Raw genomic sequence first — 25706 nt, 5'->3', positions numbered from 1 at the left:
TATTTTTTTTTTTTTGAGACGGAGTTTTGCTTTCGTTGCCCAGGCTGGAGGGCAATGGCGCAATCTCCGCCTCCCGGGTTCAAGTGATTCTCCTGCCTCAGCCTCCCGAGTTGCTGGGATTACAGGCATATGCCACCACGCCTGGCTAATTTTGTATTTTTAGTAGAGATGGGGTTTCTCCATGTTGGTCAGACTGGTCTCAAACTTCCTGATCTCAGGTGATTTGCCCATTTTGGCTTCCCGAAGTGCTGGGGTTATAGGCGTGAGCCGCTGCGCCTGGCCCTTGAATTCTTTCTCCCAAGTTTTCTCTGACTTCCTTTCTGCCAGCAATGGTTGCTCCCATCCATTTCCAACAGCCTCCAAAATAATATATTCTTCCATCCATCCCTTTCCTTATCAAAAAGCTTTGTTAATGCCCCAATCAACTCACTGTAAAGCTCAAACTTCTGGGCCTTTTCAACCCAGTTTAGCTCTCTGGGCTGTGCCCAGCCGTGTCTTCCTTGTAGCTGCCAGTGTGCCTAACGTTCCACCTTCCCCTCCTTCCAGGTAAATGGTTAATTCTGCACTCTGTGGCTCCCTGTTTGGCTGGGTGCCAACAACTAATTTGGGCCAATGAATTGTGAGCAGAGGTAACACGTGAGCTGGAGCTCGTCTTCCCTCTGCTGTGACAACGGGGACCATGGTCTAGACTAGGTGTCAACAAACTTTTCCCGTGAATGTGTTCAGCTTTGTGGGCGAAATGGTCTCCATTGTAGCTTCTCAACTCAGCTGTTGTCATGCAATAGTAATCCTAGATAATACGTAAATGAAAGAATCTGACTATGTTCCAATAACATTTTATTTTAAAAAGCCAGTCTGGCCAGTAGAGCTCCCTGCAATACTGGAAATATTCTGTAATATTCCTCCTGTCCAACATGGTGGCCAACTGGCCATATGTATCCATTGGATAATTTAGCAGCCTCATGTTGTGTGACTACTATATTGGATGGGCAGAGTAGATAGCAGCTGTTTCATCAGATGGGGGCCTGGAGCAAAGACAACAGGAGAGTCACTGCTGACCATGATGGCCATGGATTCTGTCTAGTTCTTTATGTTATAAGGAACTGAAATGGGGGATGTTTGTTACTGCAGCATAATGCGACCACTGCTGACTTACACACCCCTCACTCCCACCTCCATATTTTCTTTGCCCTCATCTAAGCATTTCATGCATGTCCAGGTCTTCAGGCCTTTACTCATACTGTTTCCTCTGCCTGAAATGCCTTCTTCTTTCCCTTATTTCATGGGCAAATGCCGCCTCATTGCTTAAAGCTCAGCTCAAATGTTGCCTTCTGTTGGTAGGTTTCCAGTGGCCCTCCATATCGCCCCTATGCAATAAGACTCACCTGCAGCTTCCTCAGGACACTTTGTAAGTAGAAGGTTGTAGTGTAAGAATTTGCTTTCTCATGTTTTCCATTAGATCGTGATCTCTTGGAGAAGTTGCTATCAGATGATACTTTAGTATCTCCTGGGATATTGCAGTAAGTGTTTGTCCAGCTGATCTAATATACTCCAAGCTTAGGGGGTGGTGCCTCTCAGGGTCCTTAGTGGCCTCATCTGGCCCTGGGTTCAACTTTGGACCATTTCCCCCCATTTTCATCTTATTCCCTGGCCACAGTGATACACAGTCTCTGAAATTTTCAGACAATGGTGATGGTGGAGGATGAGGAGAAAGGGGGAAAAAAGAGACACCTTATTATTCTCATTACATACTGGTATGAAAATATCAATTAGATTATGATTTCCTCAAAAGGGACTCTATAGTACAGAACAGTTGTGACTTGAAGCACAGCTGTGTCTCTGCTAATGGCTCCCAGAGCTGGTCGCAGGCTCTTGGAGTTAGTCACTAAACGGGTATGTGTTGAGGAGTCTATATAGGTCAAGACCTCACTCTAAAGATTTCTGGTCAACCGGGTATGGCTTGTTGAAATACTATCTTATTCATTCCATCATTTCCATTCCAGCTGATGAAAGACATTAGTATTTCAGTTTTCTATACAAATATAGAAACATCATCATCAACACCCCTTACACATATGCATCCCTTTGTGGTTAACAAAATACGTTCTATGTCCCCTGGAGCCTATGAATAGCCTGGGAAGAAGGCAGGGCACATTTACAGCATTTGACTCCTGGAGAAACTAGAGCACAGTGCAGGGAGGTGATCTACCCACTGGTAAGTTTGGATGTTTGACCTCTCCAGATCTCATGCTGACATGTGACCGGGGCCTGGTGGGAGGTGTTTGGGTCATGAGGGTGGATTCCCTGTGAGTGGCATGGTGCCTTCGTCGTGGTAATGAGTGAGTTCTCACTCTGTTCATTTCCCTGAGAACTGACTGTTGAGAAGACAGTCTGGCACCTCCTCCTCTTTCACTCTTCCTTCCTCTCTTGCCGTGGGATGCCTGCTCCCCTCTACCTTCTGTCATGAGTGGTAGCTTCTTGAGGCCTTCACCAGAAGCAGAAGCCAAGCTTCTTGTACAGCCTGCAGAACCATGAGCCAAATCAATCTCTTTTCTTTACAAATTATGCAGCCTCAGGTATTTCTTTACAGAGACATAAATGCACTAAGACACCCCCAATCACAAGCAAGCTAGAGTCCAAGTGGGTGCTTGAGTCTGGACTCCAAGCTCATAGGACAGGGCTCTGGGACCCTAAACGTGTCACGTATCCTACTCCAGCTGCCCCTATGACCCTTGCCCTACCCATCAGCACAGACTTCGTCCCAGGGCTGACCAGTTGGGGCAGATCTCTAGGGTTTTTGCCTAATCCTAAAGTCATAAGAATTCTGTGTCCTTTCTTTTGGAAAACTTTAATCACAGAAATTTAGAGCAGATGGGAGTTTTTCTTACTTTTCAAAAAACAAGGCCTAGTCCAACAGCAGTATGATACATAGAAATAGTCAGATTATTTAAAATGCACTTGTAATTTTTTGATAGTTCTTGCAAAAGAAATAATAGACTCAGACTTCCTTCAATACCAGACAAAAGGAAATGACGTATACAATTTCTGCCCATGAAAGGGATTGTTCTCATCCTCCATTACGTTTTAGTCTATCTAAAGGAACAGTAACAAAACAAAATGGTTGCGGCAGATTCTCTCCAAACTACGTTGTACCCCTTCCGTGGCGGTGACTGACCTGGTGTGATGGGTCCAACCCTGTGGTTCTCCCCTGTCCAGCTTGCAGTCTTTCCCACCCCTCCTCACCCTCATGGAGGCCCAGCACTCCATGACCGCACAAGAGGCAGGAATGGCCAATGGCAACATCACACAAAGAGGGGCTGCAATAACATTTCATTGCGGAGACTAAAAAATCCAAGATGGCAGAAAAAGACAAAAGGCTAAATTTCTTTTAGGGTTAGTGTGCAGATTATGAAATCACTTCATTCACTTACGGTTAATTGGCTTCCTGAAATGTCTGTGGTAACCACATTGTCCAAACAGATCTACCAAAGATGGAAGAAACCCCTACATAAGCCATAAGCAAGTGAAAACATTAAATAGGGGTGAAGTGATGTAAAACATGTACTTTATAAATTAGTGTGATATTAACGGGAGAAGAGAGTGATTAGAAACACTTTGTATGCTACATAAGGATCCATGTTTCAAAAGGAATAAAAAATGTATTCATAAAGATGTTTATGAAAGTGTTTCCACGAGAGCAAAAAGCTGGAAATGATTGATGTGGGCTGTAATTGGAGAAGCACTCCCTAAGTTATAGCATACTGTAGCCATTTAAAAGAATAATTATGAGGAATTTTCAGACCATAATCTTCAGACCAAAAATGTTAATGACAGAGGTAAGCACAAACAGCAATTCAGATTGGAACCTATGCTGTGATTGAATTGATGAAAAGTCTTGTCTCTGTGAGATCTAGGAGCAGAAGCAAAAATTGAAAAAGAAAATAGCATGTTAGGATGGGGTTGGGGAGACAAAATAAATACACATATAAATTTATATTTACAATCTGGTTTCCTGAGATTACTCGTCAATAGACCGCCAGACAAGAAACTACTTTTATTATTTACACTATAATCCTTGAATTAAATTATTTGAATATGAAATGTTAGATCTGATTCTTTAGGATTTAATTAAAGTAAAATGTATTAGCAAAAAAAAAAAAAAAGGTGAAGATTCTTCCTTTTTTTTTTTGAGACTGAGTCTCACTCTGTTGCCCAGGCTGGAGTGCAGTGGCTCGACCTCAGCTTCCACCTCCTGGGTTCAAGTGATTCTCCTGCCTCAGCCTCACAAGTAGCTGGGACTAGAGGTGCGAGCCACCACAGCCAGCTAAATTTTTGTATTTTTAGTAGAGACTAGATTTCACCATGTTAGCCAGGATGGTCTCATTCTCCTCACATCGATCTGCCCGCCTCAGCCTCCCAAAGTGCTGGAATTACAGGAGTGAGCCACTGCGCCTGGCCTGGATGGAGATTCTTATACATAAACAACAGAGAATAGCATAATAACCGAGTATTTGACCATTACCTAACTCTTATCAAATCTGACTATTTTGCCACACTGGCTTTATATTTTAAAAAGAATTAGAATATTACAGACACGCCTAAAACCCCTTGGGTAAAAAGAAAAGAAGACTTTTTTTGTTGATTTAATCAACATCATCTTTTTTATTAATAATTTTCAGGAGGATGGAGGATGCAAGTTTTAAATAGTTTCTGGCTTCTCAATTCAGATTATGGCTGTGTGCAATGGCTCAGCGTGTGTATACTGTATCTCTCAGTGTGGACACTGAGAAAGTGTCTAAACTATCTGAGCCTTTGTTTCCTTACCTTTAAAATAAGGGAGAGGAATTATGCATATCTCAGAGGATAAGGACCAAATGAATGGTGTTACTGAGGTTATAAGAGTTTCTAAGGAGGAATAGGAATTCGCCAGACAAAGTGGGGAGAAGTTTTCCAAGAATAAAGAACATCTTTAAGAAAAGCTCAGTGGCATGGCCTGGAGGAAACTGGCAGGGGTTCTTGCTGGTTGGGGTCTCAGCCTGGAGCACAGCGGAGGGACGAGGTCACACTGAGATCCTGGGTGTTGCTCCAGCTTAGGTAAGGAGCCTTGCCCGCCTGTGTGCCTCCTGCATCTGCAGTCCTTCCCTATATCCCAGGCCTTCATGGCTCCTTTCTCTGACCTGTCACAGCCACAGCGAGTCTTCAGTGGAGACTCTAAAGTGCCTGCCGAGGTCATCTGTGTCCCTCCCTGCCTCTTCCATCAGAGATGGCTCTTTGTCCCCCATGCTTTGCATGGTGGAGGCCTTGGCCAATGACTGATCAATAATAAATGGATGAGGGGAAGGAGGGTCAGGGCCCCCACAGGTGCCGCTTCTCGGACCTCTCACAGAAGTCAGCCTGCTACCCGATCCAGCAGGAAGGAGGAAGACTCTGAGTACTTCCCCGATGCCCCATTGGAATCTGCTCAAAGAAGGGACCCTGGAAGAGAACACCCAGCTGCTTCTTCTGGGTCAGGTCATTTCCCTCCCTGTGTCCCAGCCCAGCTCACCTTAGACCTGTCCCTACCACATGGCGCCTCTCCTGAGGCTGAAGCTTGGGAAGCCAGTCTTCATGATTTCTCTCTATCAAAAATATAGGTTCCTCTGAGATTCAGAAAAGCCACCAAATGAGTGAAGACTTCCCTGTCTCCAATGCCATCCAGAACTTGTCCACCAGAGATTCTGTGGGTCAGGAGACAGAACACTAAGCCCCAGCTTTGCATAAGAGAGGCCACTGTATCGGTGGGTACTGGACAGAGAACCCTGTAATTTACATCTGCTCCAGTTATCAATTGCTGCATAACCAATAACTCCAAAACGTAGTGGGCTAGAGCAACACAACATTAACTTGGCTCGTAAATTCATCATTTGGATGGTGCTCAGTGCGGACAGTTCATCTTTGTTGTCATAGGGTATCCTTTGATCCGCTTGGCTGAAACATCCCTTAAGATTCTTACAGGACCTTTTGTCTGTCTGAGAGATTCTAAGGGGCATGCATCCTGGATTTATATTTGGCCAAAGTTCCTTTCTTTGAGAATTATTTGTATCGGGAAAGAACCTGGGAATGAAAACATTTGACTTTACTTTTACTTCTTTTTTAAAGATGAGGTCTTGCTCTGTTGCCCACACCGGAGTACAGCTGCATGACCGTAGCTCACTGCAGCCCTGGGCTCAAGTGATCCTCCTACTTCAGCCTCCCAAGTAGTTGGGACTATAAGTGTGAGCTGCTATTCCTAGCTATTTTTCAAAATTTGTTTGGAGTTGGGGTCTTGTTATGTTGCCCAGGCTAGAACATTTAATTTTTAAACCCGGCTCTTCTGGATTCTTGAGCTCGTCTCTCTCCTCTCACATTTTACCATAGATAGTAAGAAGTCAGGTGGCACTTTCAGTATTCTGCCTGGAAATCTTAGCTAGATCATCAAGATTACTAGATACCTTCCTATTTTCTGTGTTACTACAAGCTACAGTGTTGCTAAACTTTCTGCCACTACATGACAAGGACACCCTTGACTTTAAGATTCCTATAATATTTCCATGATTTTCCTGAATGCCCTCATTGACAACCTTCTCAAGGCCCTAAGGTTTTCACTAACATTTTCTTTGTGGCTCTTAGGCTGCGTGGTCCCAAAGCCAGTGTCATACATTATAGGATTATATTATGATAGTACCTGACGTCAGGTACAAATATCTGTCGTAGTTACCTGTTGCTGCATAACAATCCAATCCAAAACTTAGTAGTTTAGAACAACAATAATTAGTAATTTTGCTTTTCTGTCTGTATTTTGGACAAGTTTCAGCAGGGTCAGCTCAACTTTTTGATGTATCACATAAACTGGGGCGGCTCAACTAGGGCTGGAGCATCCTGGAGAGGGCTCATCTATATGCTGACATTTAGGTGCTGATGATTCCTTCCTCTCTACGTGGGCCTGTCCATGGGGCAGACTGGGCTTCCTCACTGCATGGAGGCTGGGTTTAAAGAACAAGCATCCTACAAGACTACGACTGGAAGCTACCAGTTTCTACTGGTCAAGCAGTCACAGAGTGAGACTCAGGAGGTGAAACACAGGTCCAATGTCACATTTGAAGAAGAACATGTGGGATGGAATGTGCTGGGATCAACTCTGAAAAATACGATCTGCCACAAAATTCTTGCTGTTAGAGGTTTAGATTGTTGTTTAAAGCCACTCGGGGCCAGGTGTGGTGAAGAAAGGCACTTGGATGGCTTGAGTCTAGGAATTTGAGACCAGCATGCGTAAAATGGCAAAACCTTGTCTGTACAAAAATTCCAAAATATTATCTGGGCATGGTGGTGTGTGCTTATAGTCCCAGCTACTCGGAGGCCTGAGGCGGGAGGTTTGCTTGAGTCTGGGAGGTCAAGGCTATAGTGAACCCTGATTGTGCTACTGCACTCCAGCATGGACAACAGAATCTGACTGTCTCAAACGAATAAAAAATAAAAAATAAGCCACTCAGGGCTGTAACTATCAATTCCCAACATAATCTACATTCATGATTCCCACATGTTTTTGTGACCCAGAAGTAAAGCGGACTCAACCTGGTATAGGTTTCTGAGGCCCTAGAGCCGATTAGCAATAGACAATAGTTATATAAAACATTCATTCTGGACATGCTGAATTCGCTTCCTTTCGACTCTACAAATACATTATGTTACCTTTAGGCCTTTCTCCCTGTGTGAGATTGGACCTTCAGCTGGCGTGCTCCCTGCCTTCTGCCCCCTCTCACTCATCACGTGTCTTCTTAACTCCCCCTGCCACTCCATTCCTGGGTTGCTTGCCAGTCATGTCTCACCCCAGTGCTTCAGCTTGATCCATGATTCATTCTTCCCTCTGTAAGAGGCAGGTGCAGCATTGTAACCGAGACCACTTAGAAGCTAGACAAGTGGAGGCAGCTCCTACCTTTACTGCTTATTGGGTGCATATTGCTCCCAGCAATTTACTTCAGTTTCCCAAATTCAGCTTTCTCATTTGCAAAAATAAAGTTGATAATAGTAGCAGCTGTTAAGGTCTGAATGTGTGTGCACCTCCATAATTCATATGTTGAAACAACCCCTGAGATAATAGCATTACGGGGTGGGTCTTTGAAAGGTGATTAGGTTAAGAGGGCTGTGCCCTCATAAATGGGATTAGTGCCCTTATATAAGAACCTAAGGGAGCTTGTTTTACTTCTTCTGCCAAAAGAGGAAACACAGAAGCTTTCAGCTACAAGGATGGGCCCTCACAAGACAGCCAATCCGTTAATGTCTTGATCTTGGACTCCTCAGCCTCTAGACCTGTAAGCAATACATTTCTGTTGTTTATAAATTATCCAGACTAAGTATTTTGTTATAACAGCCTGAATGGGCACCTTCTAGGGTTATCATGAAGATTGAGTTGATACATTCAGACCAGTACATGGGATTGACTGTGATTATAATTCCAGTTCACCTTCATGGCCTCTCTGAGACACCATCCCAGGCTTCCCTCCATCTAGGTGTTCACGTCTCTTCTGGAGAACATAATTTATGCCCTTTCACCTTTTTTTTTTCTTATTTAAAATAAGTGTGAAATTTTTAAAAGTATAATCTTTCATATTTGTTCAGCATTGTTATTTACAAGACAGTTTCACAGCCATTACTACATTTAACATTGACTTTGGCCAGGAGCAGTGGCTGATACCTGTAATCCCTGCACTGTGGGAGGCCGAGGTGGACGGATCACCTGAGGTCAGGTGTTCAAGACCAGTCTGGCCAATATGGTGAAACCCCATCTCTACTAAAAACAGAAAAATTAGCAAGATGTGGTGCACACCTATAGTACCAGCTACTCGAGAGGCTGAGGCAGGAGAACAGCTTGAATCTGGGAGGCAGGGGTTGCAGTGAGCCAAGATTGTGCTACTGCACTACAGCCCAAGTGACAAAGTGAGATTCCATCTTAAAAAACAAAACAAAACAAGACAACAAAAAACAAACAAATGAACAAAACCCATTGACTTTAAGAAAAAGAAATTATCTGAGTAGGACTGACCTAATCACAGGAGCTCTTTAAATCTGGTTCTAGAGGTCAGAGACACGGTAAGCCTGAGTCTGACGGGTGAGGGATTAGGCCTGAGGGAGATTTGCTGCTGTTGACTTGAAGATGGAGGTGCCCAGGAGGCAGGGAATGCAAGTGGCCTCTGGGAGCTGAGAGTGGCCCTTGGACAGTAGCCAGCCAAGAAACAGGGATATTAGCCGACAATCACAAGGAACTGAATTGTGCCACAACCACTGGTGCTTACAGGCAACCCCAAGCTGCAATGAGCACACAGCTCTTGCTTTTAGCCTTGTGAGAACCTGGGAAGAAAACCCCGCCAAGCTGTGTCTAGACTTCCGATCTATAAAACTGTAAGATAATAAATGGATGCCATTTTAAGGTAATAGATAACCGTGTTAGCTTCCTAGCATTGCCATAACAAAGTACCACAAACTTGGGGGCTTAAGCAATGGAAACATTCTTTCACAGTCCTAGTTGCCGTACGTCCAAAATCAAGCTGTCAGCAGGGTCCAGGGAAGAATTCTTTCTTTTCTTTCCCAGTTTCTGGTGGCTCTAGACATTCCCTGTTTTCACATGGTCTTTCTCTTCCTCTTATGTCTGTGTCTCCTCCTCTTCTGTCTCTTATAAGGACACTTGCCATTGGATGTAGGGTCCACCCAGCTAATCCATAGTCATGTCCTCATCTTAAGATTTTTAACTTAATTACCTCTGCAAAGACCCTTTTATGCAATAAGTTCACATTCACAGAGTCTGGGTGTTAGGATGTGAGCATACCTTTTTGGAGCCACCATTCAGTCCACTACAATTGCTAGTACTGAAGTGGGTCTCCTTATCACTCTTTTACAGAGAAGAAACTGCAGAGTGAATAGGTAAGTGTGGGTTTTTCAAGCTCACGTCTAGTGGATTTCCCACAACATCACAGATGCTTGTTTCTCCCGTAGCATTTAGCACAACATTGGAGGGAGACGAGAGAAGAATAAATACTTGTCAATTAATTAAAATTCCAAATTAGTCGTGAGTAAAATCAAACTGTGTTCAGAAAAGGATTCAGTATCAAGGGGGAAATAGTCCCCTCCGAGAGATCTTTGAATCTGTCTAAAAAAGACCTAAGTTGATGAATATTTTCATTCTTGATTAAAGTGATTAAAAGTCCTTATGAAATGAGAGGCTTGAAAGCTTTACAAAGAGACAACTTCCCAAAAGAACTGGGGAGAGAAGGAATGGAAGTGGGACTCTTCCCTTGCTTGGTGTTGTTTGGAAGCAAACTGGCCCGGGATGGAATTTGGCTCTGTCAGTTACCAGCCACGTGGCCCTGGTAAAGTCACTTAGCCTGTCTGAGTCTCACTCCACTGATCTATGAATACAGGAATATACCCATCTCAGTAGGTTTTTAAAGACAAACTGAGATGCTCTTGAGGGTGGTAAATACTCCAAACGCCTTCCAGATATCAAGTCATTCATGTCTCATGACCCCCTATGAGGAAGATACTGTTGTATTATTCCCATTTTACAGATGAACAAAGTGAGATGGGTAGTGGTAAGAGCAAAGGTCGACAGCTAAAAGTGACCCAGCATGATCAGGACTTGCACTCAGGATGTGTGGTTCCAGAAGCTACCTTCTTAACCACTGCACTGTCCTAACTCTATTACTCAGGGGTTCCTTAAAATAACAAGGGCCACAGTGAGTGATTTAGAACAAGGGCCAGGAGGGATGGGCATGGAGTAGGGGAGGGGAAGGCCAAACCAGAACCAGAAAGGAATTCAGCGAGGGTGGCCTCGGGTCCTCATCACCTCCAACCTCGGCGATGCAGGTGACCTGCAGGTGGCTGGGCATCCTCACCACACAGCTGCACATGCACCTGGAGAGGCTGAAGGACACACAGGGAGCAGGAGCTGCTGCCCCGGCCACAAGGTGGACGTGCAGGTTCGTGACCACATGTGTGAGCTGACACAGCATCTGGGAAGGGCGTCCTGGGAAATGCTCAGCTGGGCTAGCACCGTGCCGAGTCTTTAGACACCCAGATGCAAAAGCGCCCAGAAGAGAATGTGGACCACTTAGTTCTTTCGTTAGGGTCTGAGAAATGTTTGTTCTTTTCTTTCCCACCATTCTTGATCCAGGAGCAGTGGATGAGTAAGACTGCTGATCTGGAAGGGGAGCTGTGAATACGGGTTCCAGATACCAGGGCAGACATGGGCAGAAGGCATCCAGCCTCCTCATAATCTCTCCGCCTTTCTTCCCAACGCCACAGGTATGTGATGGTGCATCCGGACAAGCCTTTCAGTGACACCCCCTCTCCATCCCCATTGAATTGCCATCCCTTGTCCCTCCTAGGCAGAAATTCAACCCATGTCCCCATTGAGTGAGGGCCCTGGAAGAGCAATAAGGCTGAGTGTTTTGAGGGAATTGGTTAGAGCCAGGGGCTCCTCCCTGAGGCAATAAGGGAAACTGGGGGAGAAAGATCCTTAAAACAGGAGAATGTGCTGGAAGCAGTGGGGAGGCGGGTGGGGAAGGTGGGCTTTAAGGTTGGATTCTTGAAACTGAGAGCTTAGACTAGGTGGCAGTAAATGTAGGAACAAGCAGAGTGGGGAGGGACAGCAAGTGTCCTGCACGCTGGACTTAGAACCTTGGCTGACTTTAGGAGAAGCAGGTATGTGTGTACGTGGATCAGGCTGGCCTCGGAGGAGTAGGGGGGGGTATGTCTACATGAGCGTATTCCTGCTGAATAGAAGACAGCAGTAAGCCTAGCATAGGTGAGTACCCTTTCTTGCATATTTCACAAGACCTAGGCCTGAGCTTACTGAGATATCTCTCTTTGGCCACTAATGATCATCTCATGACCCTCTCCAAGAGAAACACCCAGGCACTAATCCGAGGGTTTGCAATATATTGTGTTGGTTAATAGTTTCCTACCTCCACGAGGTGGGAATTATCATCAGCACTTTGCTCAGAAGTGTTTGCTGAGTTCCAGAGCAGCGAAGTGACTTGCCTGCGGCCGCTCCCCCATCAGCTGGCCAAGCTGGGGTGTGAAACCTGCCTATCCAAGTTCAAAGACCCTGCTTTCTTCACTCCAAGGAGGAATACAGAATTGGCTGGAGCTTTGAGGCTTTTGAGGTGGTTCCAGCTTTGAAAGTCTATGAGGTTCTCAGGAATATGAAGCTGGGTCTTAAAAAATTTTTTTTCAAATATTCAGCTGAGTATCTTAGGATCTCAGAAAAGGAGACTGAGCTATTTCTTTAAAAATGAAGAAATCCTTTAAAGGCTGTATTCATGATCGTTTTCCTCTTGAAGCTTTTCAATCTCAGATTCAAAGCAGAATGTTAACAATAAACTCCGACTTTCTAGAAATCAATTGCAATCTCCTTTTTTGTTACTTTAATTGAACCACTTTGCAATTATTATTGAGGCTTTTTAAAAAATGAGCATGTCTAACTTCTCTCACATTCCTGTTCTGATTCTTCTTTTGAGAAGAAAAAAACTGGATCTTCAACAGGTGCTTTTGGCTAAAATCACAATGAATCAAGAAGGGAAGCAGCGTGATGAATGGAGCTCCTGGCTGTTAATGCATGGGGGCATCTGTCCCCCTGTGTGGACGTACCCTCAGGGTGCCCACAAGGAGCACCAGAAACTGGTACCCAGGGAGCCCAGCGTCATCTGGCTTTGTCTCTTTTGTCTCTTTATTCTTTGCGTCTCATTTGTTGTTCTATTCACTTGAGCAATTCTGTATTCAGAAATGGCTATATTGAACTATTTCTGGTCTTTGGAAAAAAATACACCCCTCATAATGAGGATCTTTGCTTTTGGGGACCTAGGAAGCCTTGATAAGCAAGAGCTTGAATTCCTGTGCCAGGTGTTGAGATGACATCTGTTCCTACCACAGAGACTTACCTGCTGTAGCCCAGCCCAGGTTCTCCTCTCAAAGTCAGAGACAGTGGGAACAAGTCCCATCAGCTGTCTGCCCTCTCAGAGCACACCTTCTAGTAGAACAGAGAGAGCGACCACGCCAGCTTACAGCTCTGTGTCACTGTGTCACTCGACCCTCTGATTCTTGCAGTCCCCAATTGCAGACCCTTTAGAAGTATGGAGCTCACAAAGGACAGGGACAGAGGCTGGCAGAGGACCTCCTTGGGGCCAGCCTTGCTCCCTTTCCATCTCAGCAGTACCAGGTGGGAGGGTGCCATTCTCATTCTGGAGATGGGCAAACCTGGGCTCAAGGCAGTGAGACCACTTGAGGAAGTCAAAGAGCCAGCCCAGGTGGAACTCCTCACTGGGGGCGGGCATCCCTCACACCCTTTCTGCCTCCCATTCTCTGAAGTCTCCCTCCTAGCATCGGTAGAGAAAGAAGGACCCAGGCAGGCACACTCACATTTCCTGCCCTTCCCCTCCTCTCTCAAGGCCAATCCTTTCTTGAATTGCTGGTTCCTTTGGGATCAAATACGCACTTTCTTCTTTAGGATAGGGGATGCTCCGGTCCAGGCCTCCTCATGGACCAGGTCTGCTGAGCCCCTGCATGGGATGTGTGTTCTCCCTTCCTCCCACCCTGGGGCGTTGGTCCCCGAACAGCTCTGGTGGCAGCAGGGGGTCACTGGCAACATGGAGAGAAGAGATGGAAGCTCTGTTCCCACCAGAACATGCAGAGCATTGCTAAGAGATGGTTCATTCTAGCAGGAGAAAACTGAGTCCTTGAAGGCACTTCGCCTTGAGTCCTAATAGGGAAATACCAGTTTCCTTCAACTTCCCACTCCTGCCACGTGAAACCCCTGACACTTGGGGGGAATGAAGCAGAGAAGCCCATGACAGACAAGCCAGAGCAAGCAGCGGGTACAGGAGCGGGCCAGGGTCTAGGAGACAGGATCTCTTGGGAGAGATGAAAGGACAAATAGGGAGAGACTGGGGACAAGTCTGGTTCTTGCAAGAGTGACCAGAGCAGGCCGGCGCAGTGGTTCACGCCTGTAATCCCAGCACTTTGGGAGGCCAAGTCGAGCGGAGGACCTGAGGTCAACAGTTTGAGACCAGCCTGGCCAACATGGTGAAACTCCATCTCTAATAAAAATACAAAAATTAGCCCGGTGTGGTGGGGGGGGCACCTGTAATCCCGGTTACTCGGGAGGTTGAGACAGGAGAATTGCTTGAACCCAGGAGTTAGAGGTTGCAGTGAGCCGAGATCGCACCGCTGCAGCACTCCAGCCTGGGCGACAGAACGAGACTCCGTCTCAAAAAAGAAAAAAGGAAAAAAAAGAAAGAAAGAGAGTGATCAGGCTGTGTTCCCTCAGCCTCTCCCATGGTCCCCTCCTCCGGCAGCCCCATCTGACTGTGTCCCGCCCAGGGCTGAAAGGCCAGGTACTCCGAGCCAGGCTCTGACAAGGTAACCTTGGCTGTTGGCAGAAAAGGTTTTCTAAAATGGCTTCTCTAGCAACCGAAGGAGAGAGGCAGCGGCGTGGCTCCTGGTGGCTGAGGCTCCTGGTGGCTGCGCGATCAGGGCTGCTCAGAAGGTGGCCGCAGCTCTGCGCCTGCGCAGTGAGGAAGGCGTGCTGGGACAGGAGGGCGGTCTGGGAGGGCTCCGCACATCGTCCCCCTAGCCACCCGCTCGCGTTTCAGGAACTCAGAAAGGTACCTGGCCTGCAGCCTCCTTTCTTCCACAACCCTGGCTTTGTTCCCCACCAGGATGGGACCTCATGGAACGTTCCGTGTTCCCAGTCCAAGCTCTGTCCCTCCTGACCTCCAAACAGTCACCTCTTTGCCACCCCTTGGACCTAGTCGTGAACACCTCGTGGCCCAGTCAGCCATTGGGAGTGTGGACCCTGGAAGCAAGTTCCGAGGGATTTGGGCGGCCTGGCATTCCTGGGTCTTGGCTTTATAGAGCATGGTCCAGGGAGTGGGGAGGGACTTAGGCCCAGCGTGAGCCATTTCCTTGGCACAGCAGATTCTGCTCTTTGGAGGGAGGGGCGCTGTTGCAGGGGGACCCAGCCGGCCCTCCACATCTCCAGGGAGGGCAGGGCCTCGTTGCCTGGGTCTAGCGCGGTACTGTTTGTAACCTGGATCCCATCTCTGTGCTGAGCAGCAGCTTCAGGCTGGAGTTTGGAATGTGGGAGTCTCACTCTTATGACACTAGGTGAGCAGGCCTTCCAGTGTGCGTGGCATTTGAGTGGCCCTGCTGATGACCCCCCCAAGAAGTAGTCATTGCCAGGGGCTCTCTCCCCATTCCCTTCCTCCCTGGTGGTCCTCGCTCTGAATGTGCCATTTACTTGATGAGTGACCTTGGGCAGGTCGTGAAACCTCCCTTAGCCTCAGTTTCCTGGATTGCCCCAGCCTGCCCCAGCGCTGGCTTCCTTCTCCCATCGCTCTGGAGCCCTATCTGGCTTTGTGCTAGAGAGGCAGCAGGCTTGGGAAGGAGGCCAATGAGACAGTTGATTTCATTCACTAGATTGTCTTCACAGCCCATTGCCTGTGCAGATAAGCCATTGGCCTCCTCTGAGATAGGAACCGCGTGTGACTCACATCTGCATCCTTAGTGTGCGTGGGGGAAGCTCGGTGAACTTTGTGATGTGAGAGAATGAGGGAAGAGAGCTCCTAGATGGAGCCTAGCCTGAACAGTGATCCACAGGCCAACCTGGGACAGACAGGGAGAAAAGTTGGAAAGCTAAGCCCTTACCAGTTTCTATCCCTTGGCACATGGCCAAGGGGGTAAATACTTCTGATATTCCAAAGGAAGCTCCAAGACATGTACAACTGCCAGGCCAGGGGTCTGGCAACATTGTGGGCAACAGACCTTCTAGAGGTGGGTCATGCCAGGGGGTGGAGTTTGAGAGGCCCAAACTGGCATTCCCATTTGGAGCACTCCTCAGGACCTGCTGGTGATGCAAAGCTGGGTGCATTGAATTGATGGCATTTCTTAGGGAAGTCATTTATTCAAACCCCAGAGCATGCCTTGGGCAAGTGATCTCCAGGATACTTAGTCAGTTTACATAAAGGCGTGTTCCTATGTGAGCTCTTCCAGGTCTTTGATGGAAAAGAGCAGACACCCATGGTTGGTGAAAGCAGGGGTGTTGGGGTTGCCTGAGGGCATGACTTGAACGCCAGTGCTGCTCCCTGCTAGCTGGGCCACCCTGATGGCAGGACAGGCTCCTGAAGGATGGTGGTATCTTCTCTGTGGCTTATTGGGAGAATTAGACAGTAACTCAATGTCATGCCATTGGAAAGTGTCTGGAAGCTGTGATATTTAGCTTCATGAAGGCCATCAAGGCATATAAAGGTAGATTCCAGGGGAACTGTGTCCCCATCTGACCTCTATCTGTGCTTTGCAGAAGGCAGAGACAACCAGCTGGCTTGAATTTTGGGGATGACCCCTCCAAAATACTGCCTCCTAGAGTCCAGAGTTTATAGTCCCCAGGGCCTGCTTCTTGCCAGCATCTTGTTTCATTTTCACTCCCTGCCTTTGAGGTCGCCGACATCTCCATGATGTTAACAGAGGACAAAGAGAGGCCTGAGACACTTCCCCAGTAGCTCAGGGGGTAGAGTTGGGACTGGGACCCACATCTCCTGTTTCTGGGGTCTTCTTACTCTGCAGTGCCACTCACTTAGGAAACAGTGCCTCACAGTTTTCAGTTAAGAAGGCCTTTGGATGGGCATGATAGCTTGAGCCTGTAATTGCAGCTACTTAGAAAGCTGAGATAGAATTGCTTGAGCCCAGGATTTTGAGATCAACCTGGGCAACACAGCAAGATTCTGTCTCAAAAAAGGGGCAGGGGGCTTTTGAGTTACTGATATCCCAGTTGTCCATCAATTGCTCCAAGGTCATAGCCTTTCGCTGGATGGAAACCGTGGTTGGGTCCTGGCTTGGTGTCGAGGTAAATAAAACAAAATAGGAGAGAAAGGCTGACAAAACCTGGCAGAGGAGGAGACGGTAGTGCGCAGTGCAGGGGCTGGAGGGAGTGAGTCGGGGTCCAAGCTCACAAATGGCGAAGTTAGAATCTAAAGCCACATTGAGCTTGTCGCTAGACAAGTGCTCCTAAGTCTGCAGCACCTATTAAAAGACTTAGGCTTGTGAGAAGACACAGAGGAACCTTTAATTCCTAGTATCAAGTGAAAGGTCCCAATCTGAAAAACCTACTTATTCTATGATTCTAACTCTAAGACCATCTGGAAAAGACAAAACTATGGAGACAGTAACAAGGTCAGTGGCTGCCAAGGGTTCAGAGAAGGAGTAGAAATAGGCAGAGCACAGGGGATTCTTAGGACAGCAAAACTATTCTGTGTGATCCCACCATGGTGGTTCCACGGCATTATATGTTTGTCCAAATCCACAGCATGTGCAACCACCACCAGGGAACCCTTGCGTAAACTGTGGACGTCGGGTCGTGGTGTCTCAGTATGTGTTCATTGATTGTTACAGTCATACTCTGGTGTGGGAAATGGATTGTAGGGGTGGCTGTGAGTATGTGGGAAAAGGGTGTATACGGGAATTCTCTTTACTTTCTGCTCAGTTTTGCTGTGAACCTAAAATGACTGCAAAAAAAAAAAAAAAAAAAAAAAAGATTAAAAAAAAAGGCTCAGATTTTAATTATGGAAGAGAAGCTTTCCCTAACCCCAGCTGGGCAGATTCTGCTGAGGCCAGGGTCTCCCTGGAGAGGCAGCCTGGGACAGCTGTGGGTTCCCCCTCCTCCCCAGTCTCAGGCTGCTCCCGGCTGGCTGGGTGGAGAGATGTCTGTTGTGGATCCCCCACACTACTTTCGTTTGCTATAAAGCAATGCTGGGAGTGAATTTAGTGGTTGTGAAATGTAAAAAGGCAAGTGCAGAGCTGGGAGGCATTTCCTTAAGCACAAAGTAATGAAGTGGCCCGCCGGCCGCCCAGCACGCGCACATGGTTAGGGTTAGCGGCAGCTGCAAAGCCACTCCACAGCCCCCGAGGGGGGCCCTTGTCAGGGAGGGAGAACTCTTCCCTTAAGGAAGCCCTAACAGAGGCAGGAGGCCTCCTTTCACACAGACAGTGCTTAGGGGATTTAGTAACACCAGATAATGTCCGTTATTGAAAGTAAATGCCCCCTGCTCTCATTCTTTCAATGATTCAGTTACATTTTCATGTATTAATCGAGTTGCTCTTCATTCATTTCTCGCCTATTTACTGTGGACACACCATAGGGCAAGAACCCGGCATGGTGCTGAGGACACTCAAATGAATAAAACAGTCCTGCATGGAGGAACTCATGCACTTGTGCAGAGACAGTCACGTAAACAAAAAATCTCAGGTCGGCAAAATACATACAATTTTGTAAGGATGCACCCAAGACGGGGGCCAGCCGAAGGCCTGACCGGTGCTGCCTGGGAAGATCGCGGTTGGTTTCAAGGAAGGGGTGAGCTTGAGGAACAGCAGGCCCAGACGCGGGGCTGGTCACAGACAGGTTGGTGTGGCTGAGAGATAGAGATGAGGAAGGAAGGTGAGTAGGTGGCTCTTGACCCTTGGGAAAGCTGAATTTTAAAAGTGTTATAAGGACGAGTGATCCCATCACAGATAGTCCTGCATGCCATGGGTAGGAGCTGGGATTTTGCTCTGCAGGAGTCAGGAGCCATCAGCAAGTCTTACTTCTGCTCTCTCCAAGCCTGAGATGAGAACCTTTGTCAGTCATTCAGATATGTTTCAGCTTCCCTGTCCGTTGCCCTTTGCATGAGAAAGCCCCTTGGGTATCCAGAGACTGCAGCCCTCGAGGGTCCTTCAACAAGATCTGGCACCTTTCTGAGGCTAAAGGTGACTTTTCCATTCCCAGACCCTCACCTGAATTCTCTGGTGCCTTTAAACTCTGCTCCTAAGCCACTCCAAACCTTTAGGATTCCATCTGGGACCTGGACCCCAGGCTCAGGAGCCCTCCCCCAGTGGGGAATTGTCAGAAACATCTGCTCAGGCCACTTTAGCCACCTGTCGGTCCCTCTGTCTGTTGCTTTGCTTTAAAACAGTAATCATTAATGCTTGCAAGGAAGACGCTGACTCAGTGGAAACCTTTGGTAGCCTGAGTCCTTAGGGCTGGGCTCTGGTTCCCCCATGTCCTAGGAGGCCCTGGTGCACCAGCCACAGGGGATAACAGCCTGGCCTAGTCTTCCAACCTCTAGAATTGTAGGTGTGTGTGTGTGTGTGTGTGTGTGTGCGCGCGTGCACGTGCGTGCGTGTGTCTGTGATCTCTGGGACCTTGTTACTGGAGAGAGGGACCCATAGATGGCCTTTACCACATTGGGCCAGGGACCCTCATCTAAGGACTAATCAAGCCGTGTGGTGGGTGTAGGAAGAATCCATTCCTTCCCTCCTTGGACAGCCCCTAAAGCCAGAGATGCTTTGACCACTAGCCACTATTAGGTACCGTGCCTAGGGTCTATACACTTTTTGAGAGCCTACAAAATGTTTGAGGCCTGAAAATTTGCTGCAAAGCACATAACGCAAACAGCAAATTGAAAAAAATTCAATAGCTTTAGGGGTACAAGTGGCTTTTGGATACATGGATGAATTGTATAGTGATGAAATCTGGGCTTTTAGTGTACCTGCCACCTGAATGGTGTACATTGTGCTCAACAGATGATGTTCTATCTCTCGCCCCACTCCCCCGTCCCCCAGTCTGAGTCTCCAAAGTCCATTACCTCACTCTGTATGCCTTTGCACGCCCACAGCTTAGTCCTCACTTATAAGTGAGAACATGTAGCATTTGGTTTCCCAAAATCCTATTTATTATTTAATTGGAAGTCTACAAACCTACCAACGGTCAGCCACAGTTAAACTCATTTAGAATTATATACATAATTTGGGGAGCCTGATGATCTATAGATGTTTTCTTACTATGAAATACATCAAACAATTTCTTTTGAAGGGGGCGGGGCTCTCACAAGTAAGAGCAGCCAGGCCTACTAAATGCTTAAAATAATGGCAAAGAGCTAAGGATGGAGAAACACGGATGACTCTGAGCAAGACCCAGCATCACTGTGCTGGCTCTGCCCTCACTGCTGAGAATGCAGACAGGCTTTGTGCAGCTGCTCCCATCACCATCATTACCACTATTAACATTACTGTGCAGATTTTAGCTTATTTCCAAATATGCCACCACCATCGAGGCTGTCCATATCACATTACTGTGTCACTACCACTGACACCACCATTATCCTAGCTCCGCCTGGTTACTCTCACCCCACAACTGCAGCTTCTAGAATTACTACCCAGCTGCCACTGTAACTTATCCCCCACCTCCATTACCAGTGCCATTGTAGCAACTAACGACGGTATTACCCTTAATTCTGTTATTTGCTCACATGTAAATATCACTTTCTAGTTTACAGAACTCTTTCATACCATTGAACACATTTGGTCCCGCTCACACCCTGTTGAAGCATCACATTACAGGCTGATGTGGGCCAGTTGGTACCCACACAGGTTAGAACGTGCAGACTCCCAGGGAGCTATCAGGAAAGGGCTGGTCAGGGTGGCTTTAAGGCTCAGCCACATTCCATTGGTCAGAACCCAGGCACATTTCCCCAACCTGACTGTAGGGAAATGGGAGCACTTGGCTCTTCGGTGAGCATCAGCCACCTCTGCAGGAAGCAGATGTCTGTGGAGTGTGGAGGTGGAGCCCTGGAAGGACCAAAGGCCCCACACCGTCTGCAATGTGGGGCAGATGAAAGAGCAACCAAATGATGACAAGTTATGGACTTAGGGGATGGGGTCCCTGCTACGACTCAGCTTCATTGTATTTCCCATGCTTCTCTGCACCTCCTCCTGGCTCACTTGAGCAAAGCCCTCTTGTAGTTGATTTCCTGATTAAGGGAAAAGGAGCTGCTCAGATGGGGCTGTGACTGCCTAAAGACACACAGGGAGAGACTGCTGGAACCGGCGCTGAGGCCCAGGTGACCACTCTCCAAAGCAAGGCCTTCGGACAGTAGCCGTGGCCCATCACTTTCCCTTACACAGAACCCTAATTTGCTCAGGCGTTAGGAGGCCATGTAACTAAGGGTAAGTTCGGATCTTCTGCACTCCCTAGAAGAGAACCTTGATTGGTCTAAGAACCGGAAATGCTAGTTCTATCTCCCTGGCCAGTAATTTTTTTTTTAAACTTTAAGTTCTGGGATACAAGTGCAGAATGTGCGGGTTTGTTCCATGGGTATGCACGTGCCTGCTGACTTGCCGCACATATCTGCCTATCACCTAGGTTTTAAGCACCGCATGCATTAGCTATTTGTCCTAATGCACTCCCTCTCCTCACTTCCCCCACCCCCCGACAGGCCCTGGTGTGTGATGTTCCCTTCCCTGTGTCCTTGCATTCTCATTGTTCAGCTCCCACTTATGAGTGAGACCATGTGGTGTTTGGTTTTCTGTTCCTGTGTTAGTTTGCTGAGGATGATGGTTTCCAGCTTCATCCATGTCCCTGCAAAGGACATGATCTCTTTCCTTTATATGGCTGTGTAGAGTTCCATGGTGATGAACATTTGGGTTGGTTCCACATCTTTGCTATTGTAAATAGTGCTGCAATGAACATATGTGTGCATGTGTCTTTTTAGTAGAATAAAATATATTCCTTTGGGTATATACCCAGAAATGGGAATCCTGGGTCAAATGATATTTCTGGTTCTAGTGCCTTGAGGAATCACCCCACTGCCTGTCTTCCACAATGTTGAACTAATTTATACTCCCAGCAGCAGTGTAAAAGCATTCCTATTTCTCCACAGCCTTGCCAGCAAATGTTGTTTCTTGACTTTTTAATAACACAATTCTGACTGGTGTGAGATGGTATCTCATTATCGTTTTGATTTGCATTTCTCTAATGATTAGTGATGGTGAGCAGTTTTTCATATGTTTGGTAATTTTTTTAAATTAAGGAATGGCCATATGATATAATTCTGGCAGATGAGAATTATAGGAACTCTCCTAGGGGCTCCCAGGAAAGATTTTCTGAAAGATATCTTCACTCTTAAAAGGAAGCAGAAGGAAGGGATGCACTTCCTTCTTGTCTTTTGACATTGTTGGGTGAGGCTGTGATGTTTGGATCTATTGCAGCCATGCTGTGACCATGAGGAGACTAGCCTGAGAATAAAATTCACCGAGAGGCAGAATGGAAAGACAGAAGAAATCTGGGCCCATCCGATGTCATTAAACTGCTCAGTTAACCAACCCTGGAACTGCCCCGCCTCTGGACTTATGTGAGATACGTTAGTTTAATCTTTCATTTTTGTTTTTATCTTTTTTTCTTTTGAGATGGAGTTTCACTCTTGTTACCCAGGCTGGAGTGCAATGGCGTGATCTCAGCTCACTGCAACCTCCGCCTCCTGGGTTCAGGCAATTCTCCCGCCTCAGCCTCCTGAGTAGCTGGGATTACAGGCACGTGCCACCATGCCCAGCTAATTTTTTGTATCTTTAGTAGAGACGGGGTTTCACCATGTTGACCAGGATGGTCTTGATCTCTTGACCTCGTAATCCACCTGCCTTGGACTCCCAAAGTGCTGGGATTACAGGCGTGAGCCACCGCACCCGGCCATTGTGTTTTTATCTTTTTTTTTTAAATTGTCTAAGCCATCTTTGAGTCTTTTACCTGCAGCTAAGAAAAATAAAAAAATGCTTCAATGACAAATATTCCAATTATTCTGGGCCTTTGCCCATGTTATTCCCATCAACAGAAGTGGGAATATTTTCTTGTTCATCTGGTAAACTTGTCTCTAAAAATCAGCCCAGATGTCACTTCCTGTAGGAGCCCTTCCCTGAATGTTATTGTCCAAGGAGTTTATCATTTATTGTTTCCTTCTTTGTGTGTTCACTATCCTTGGTCCCTATTTGTATTTATTGTACTGTATATTGTAATGTGCTTGTCACCTATTCCTTGTCACCAGTATATCTTGATGGCAGATACAGGGCTTTAGTTACGGTTTCTCCAGCTTTTAGGACAGAATCTGGCACAGAACAGAACTCACTAAGTGAGTGTTTGAATCGAATCCAGTGGCACAATGCATGAGAGGTTCAATTAGGTGTAAAGCAAGAAACAGCACGAGATGGTATTAAGTTGATAAATGAGGTCACTTAAGTGTTAATTGCGTTTTAACGGGCTTCATTCAACTAAACAGATACTTATTTGGCTATTGAGGTGGCTATCTGTGTAGCCAATAGCAGATGTTTTCTGATAATATCTTTCTCCCCTTCCCAAATAGTTTTAAGGACAAGATCCCGGTCCAGCCTCCTGACTGCATGGAGATCCCTCTTCTTCCTGAAAGGCAGTGGATGTACCTGAAAGGAGCCTCCACAGACGTTCCCAAGGAGACCCGGGTTTTAAGCCCAGATCTGTCTGCACTTGCTGTTTGGGTCATGCCATGCACTTCACTTTAGTCATCTGTAAAATGGGTATTATTGTTCTGTTAGCAGTGGAATACATCAGAGACCTGGCACCAAAATATCTTAGCCGCAGTGAATCCTTACGGATCTGCAGCAACCTCAATTCTTGCCTCCTCAGAAGAAAGAATTCAACTGAGGGGCATAAGGCAGATGGAGAGACTGAGGCAACTTTTAGAGTAGGAGTGAAAGTTTATTAAAAAGTTTTAGAGCCAGAACAAAAGGAAGTAAAGCACATTTGGAAGAGGGCCAAGCTGGTGACTTGAGAGATCAAGTGTGCAGTTTTGACCTTTGATTTGGGGTTTTATACACTGGCATACCTCCAAGATCCCACATCCCTTCTCCCCCGAATCTGCCCTTGGGGTGTGCTGTCTGCAAGCACTGTGGCCTGCTAGCGCTTGGGAGCGGAGCATGAGCAGTGTGTTTACTGGAGTTGTGCACATGCTCACTTGAGGCCTTCTCCTCTCACCAGTCATAACCAGCTAAATGCCGCCATTCTGCTCTTAGTGTGCATTCTTGAGCCCACTCGTCCAACTTCTGAGATCTTATCAGGAAGCAGCTGATTACTAGTTTCAGGTGTTTCTGTCTAATGGGAGATTGCCTTTCCCTGGCCCTGGCTGTAACCAATTATTATTTTAGAGAGATAGTTTATTATTATAATAACTATCTGACCATCACCTGGTGGTTGCCTGACATTGCTGGTGGGTAGGGGTCTCTCCTGCCCTACCCATGTCTGCCTGATGACCTACTGAACAGCTCTGCTGCAACTGCTTACCAGAACTTCCCTGAGACTCCTGAGAGGCCAAGAATAGGACATCTTCATTGTCCAGCATCAGATGTCGTGTGTGTATCCTTGGGTGGACAGTTGTTGGCACCCACTACCAAGGAGGCACTCAGGTTGTTTCTTTGTTTCTTCTTAGAGACAGGGCCTTTGCTCATTTGCCCAGGCTGAAGGAAAGTGGTGTGATTACAGCTCAATGCAGCCTCAAACTCCTAGCCTCAAGTGAACCTCCTGTCTTAGCCTCCCATTCAGCTAGGTTGACAGGTGCATGCCACCAAGCCTAGCTAATTAAGAAAAGAAATTGTAGAGGTAGAGCCTCAACTCTGTTTTTTTGTTTTGTTTTGTTTTTTAATTTGGATATTTTCACAGCTAGGGCCTTACTGACCCTGGAGGACTACTTCCCCGATTTGCCCCCAGGGTTGACCAATACACAGAGATAGTAAATGACCCATTGCAGGGTGCACCTTTCATAGGCAGGCCAACAGATGCAGAGCTCACACACCAACACCTCATACTCTGGGCCACTCTCCACCTGCCCTAATCACCCCAGGACCAGTACCAGGCAACTAGGGACAGATGCTAAGTTCCAGAGTCCATGAAACTATCCAAACTTGCCCATTCTATTTCTGCCTACCCTGGTTTGACCATTCCTTCCTGAAAAATCCACAATAGAGGCTCCTGCTGGCATTCTCCCTTTGCTCCCTGTCTCCCAATGGACCTTCGTTCCCAGTGTGGCCCTGAATGTGCCCCCTTTTTGGGGAACTGTGAGAAACTGTCATTTTCAAGGCAGTTATCTTCTGTTCCATAGTCTTCCCTTGTATTAGTCTGTTTTCACACTGCTGATAAAGACACATCCAAGATTGGGAAGAAAAAGAGGTTTAATTGGACTTACAGTTCCACATGGCTGGAGAGACCTCAGAATCGTGGTAGGAGAAAGGCATGTCTTACATGGTGGTGGCAAGAAAAAAAGAGGAGAAGCAAAAGTAAAAACCCCTGATAAACCCATCAGGTCTCATGAGACTTATTCACTATCACTAGAATAGTCAGGAAAGACCAACCCCCATGATTCAATCGCCTTCCCCTGGGTCCCTCCCACAACGCATGAGGATTCTGGGAAATACAATTCAAGTTGAGATTTGGGTGGGGACACAGCAAATGATACCAAACCATATCATCCCTGTACTGGAATTATAGTGAAACTGGATTAAAAAACAGCCATGTAAAGCAGGAAGCAAGTTGGTGGGGATAGGAGTGGGTGAGGAGTCCCTCCCTTCTTTTGGAATTTGGGCATTGAGGCATCTCCCTGAGTATATTGAAATGCTCAGCAAGGAGCATGCATCATCTTTCAGCCCCTGCAGCAGCCTCGTCCAGCTGAGTGGCAAAAACTAAGGCAACGATGTCCCTTGCTCAAATGGCCTCCTACACCATTAACACATTTTGGAATGTTGAGGAGGAAGGGACTTCTGGTTGTGAAGTTGATTCTTTTGAATAGTTGATGCCAAAACCCAGACGCGCTATGGAG

General features: G+C 46.8%; 2 long non-coding RNA genes across 5 annotated transcripts; one reads left to right on the top strand and one right to left on the bottom strand.

Annotated features, from left to right (window-relative positions):
• Nucleotides 1-567: 567 nt before the first annotated feature.
• LOC118147397 (uncharacterized) lies at nucleotides 568-14531 on the bottom strand. 4 transcript variants are annotated; one of them, XR_013526160.1, is made up of 4 exons: nucleotides 7708-14531; nucleotides 2352-5717; nucleotides 1386-1670; nucleotides 568-1025 (listed from the first exon to the last, which is right to left on the bottom strand). It is a non-coding gene; the product is annotated as an uncharacterized LOC118147397 (long non-coding RNA). The 4 variants fall into 4 exon arrangements; XR_013526158.1 differs by having other exon boundaries at nucleotides 569-1025; nucleotides 1386-5717; nucleotides 7708-7882; nucleotides 13429-14531; XR_013526159.1 differs by having other exon boundaries at nucleotides 571-1025; nucleotides 1386-2521; nucleotides 5546-5717.
• Nucleotides 14532-14578: 47 nt separating this feature from the next.
• Nucleotides 14579-25374, top strand: LOC118147143 (uncharacterized). Its single transcript, XR_004733294.3, has 3 exons — nucleotides 14579-14672; nucleotides 22084-22226; nucleotides 23226-25374. It is a non-coding gene; the product is annotated as an uncharacterized LOC118147143 (long non-coding RNA).
• Nucleotides 25375-25706: the final 332 nt, after the last annotated feature.

The sequence above is a fragment of the Callithrix jacchus genome, chromosome 14 (assembly GCF_049354715.1).
Source record: "Callithrix jacchus isolate 240 chromosome 14, calJac240_pri, whole genome shotgun sequence".
Lineage (NCBI taxonomy): Eukaryota > Metazoa > Chordata > Mammalia > Primates > Cebidae > Callithrix > Callithrix jacchus.
The sequence above is the reverse complement of the archived record's forward strand: the minus strand, read 5'-3'. Positions and strand labels throughout refer to the sequence as shown.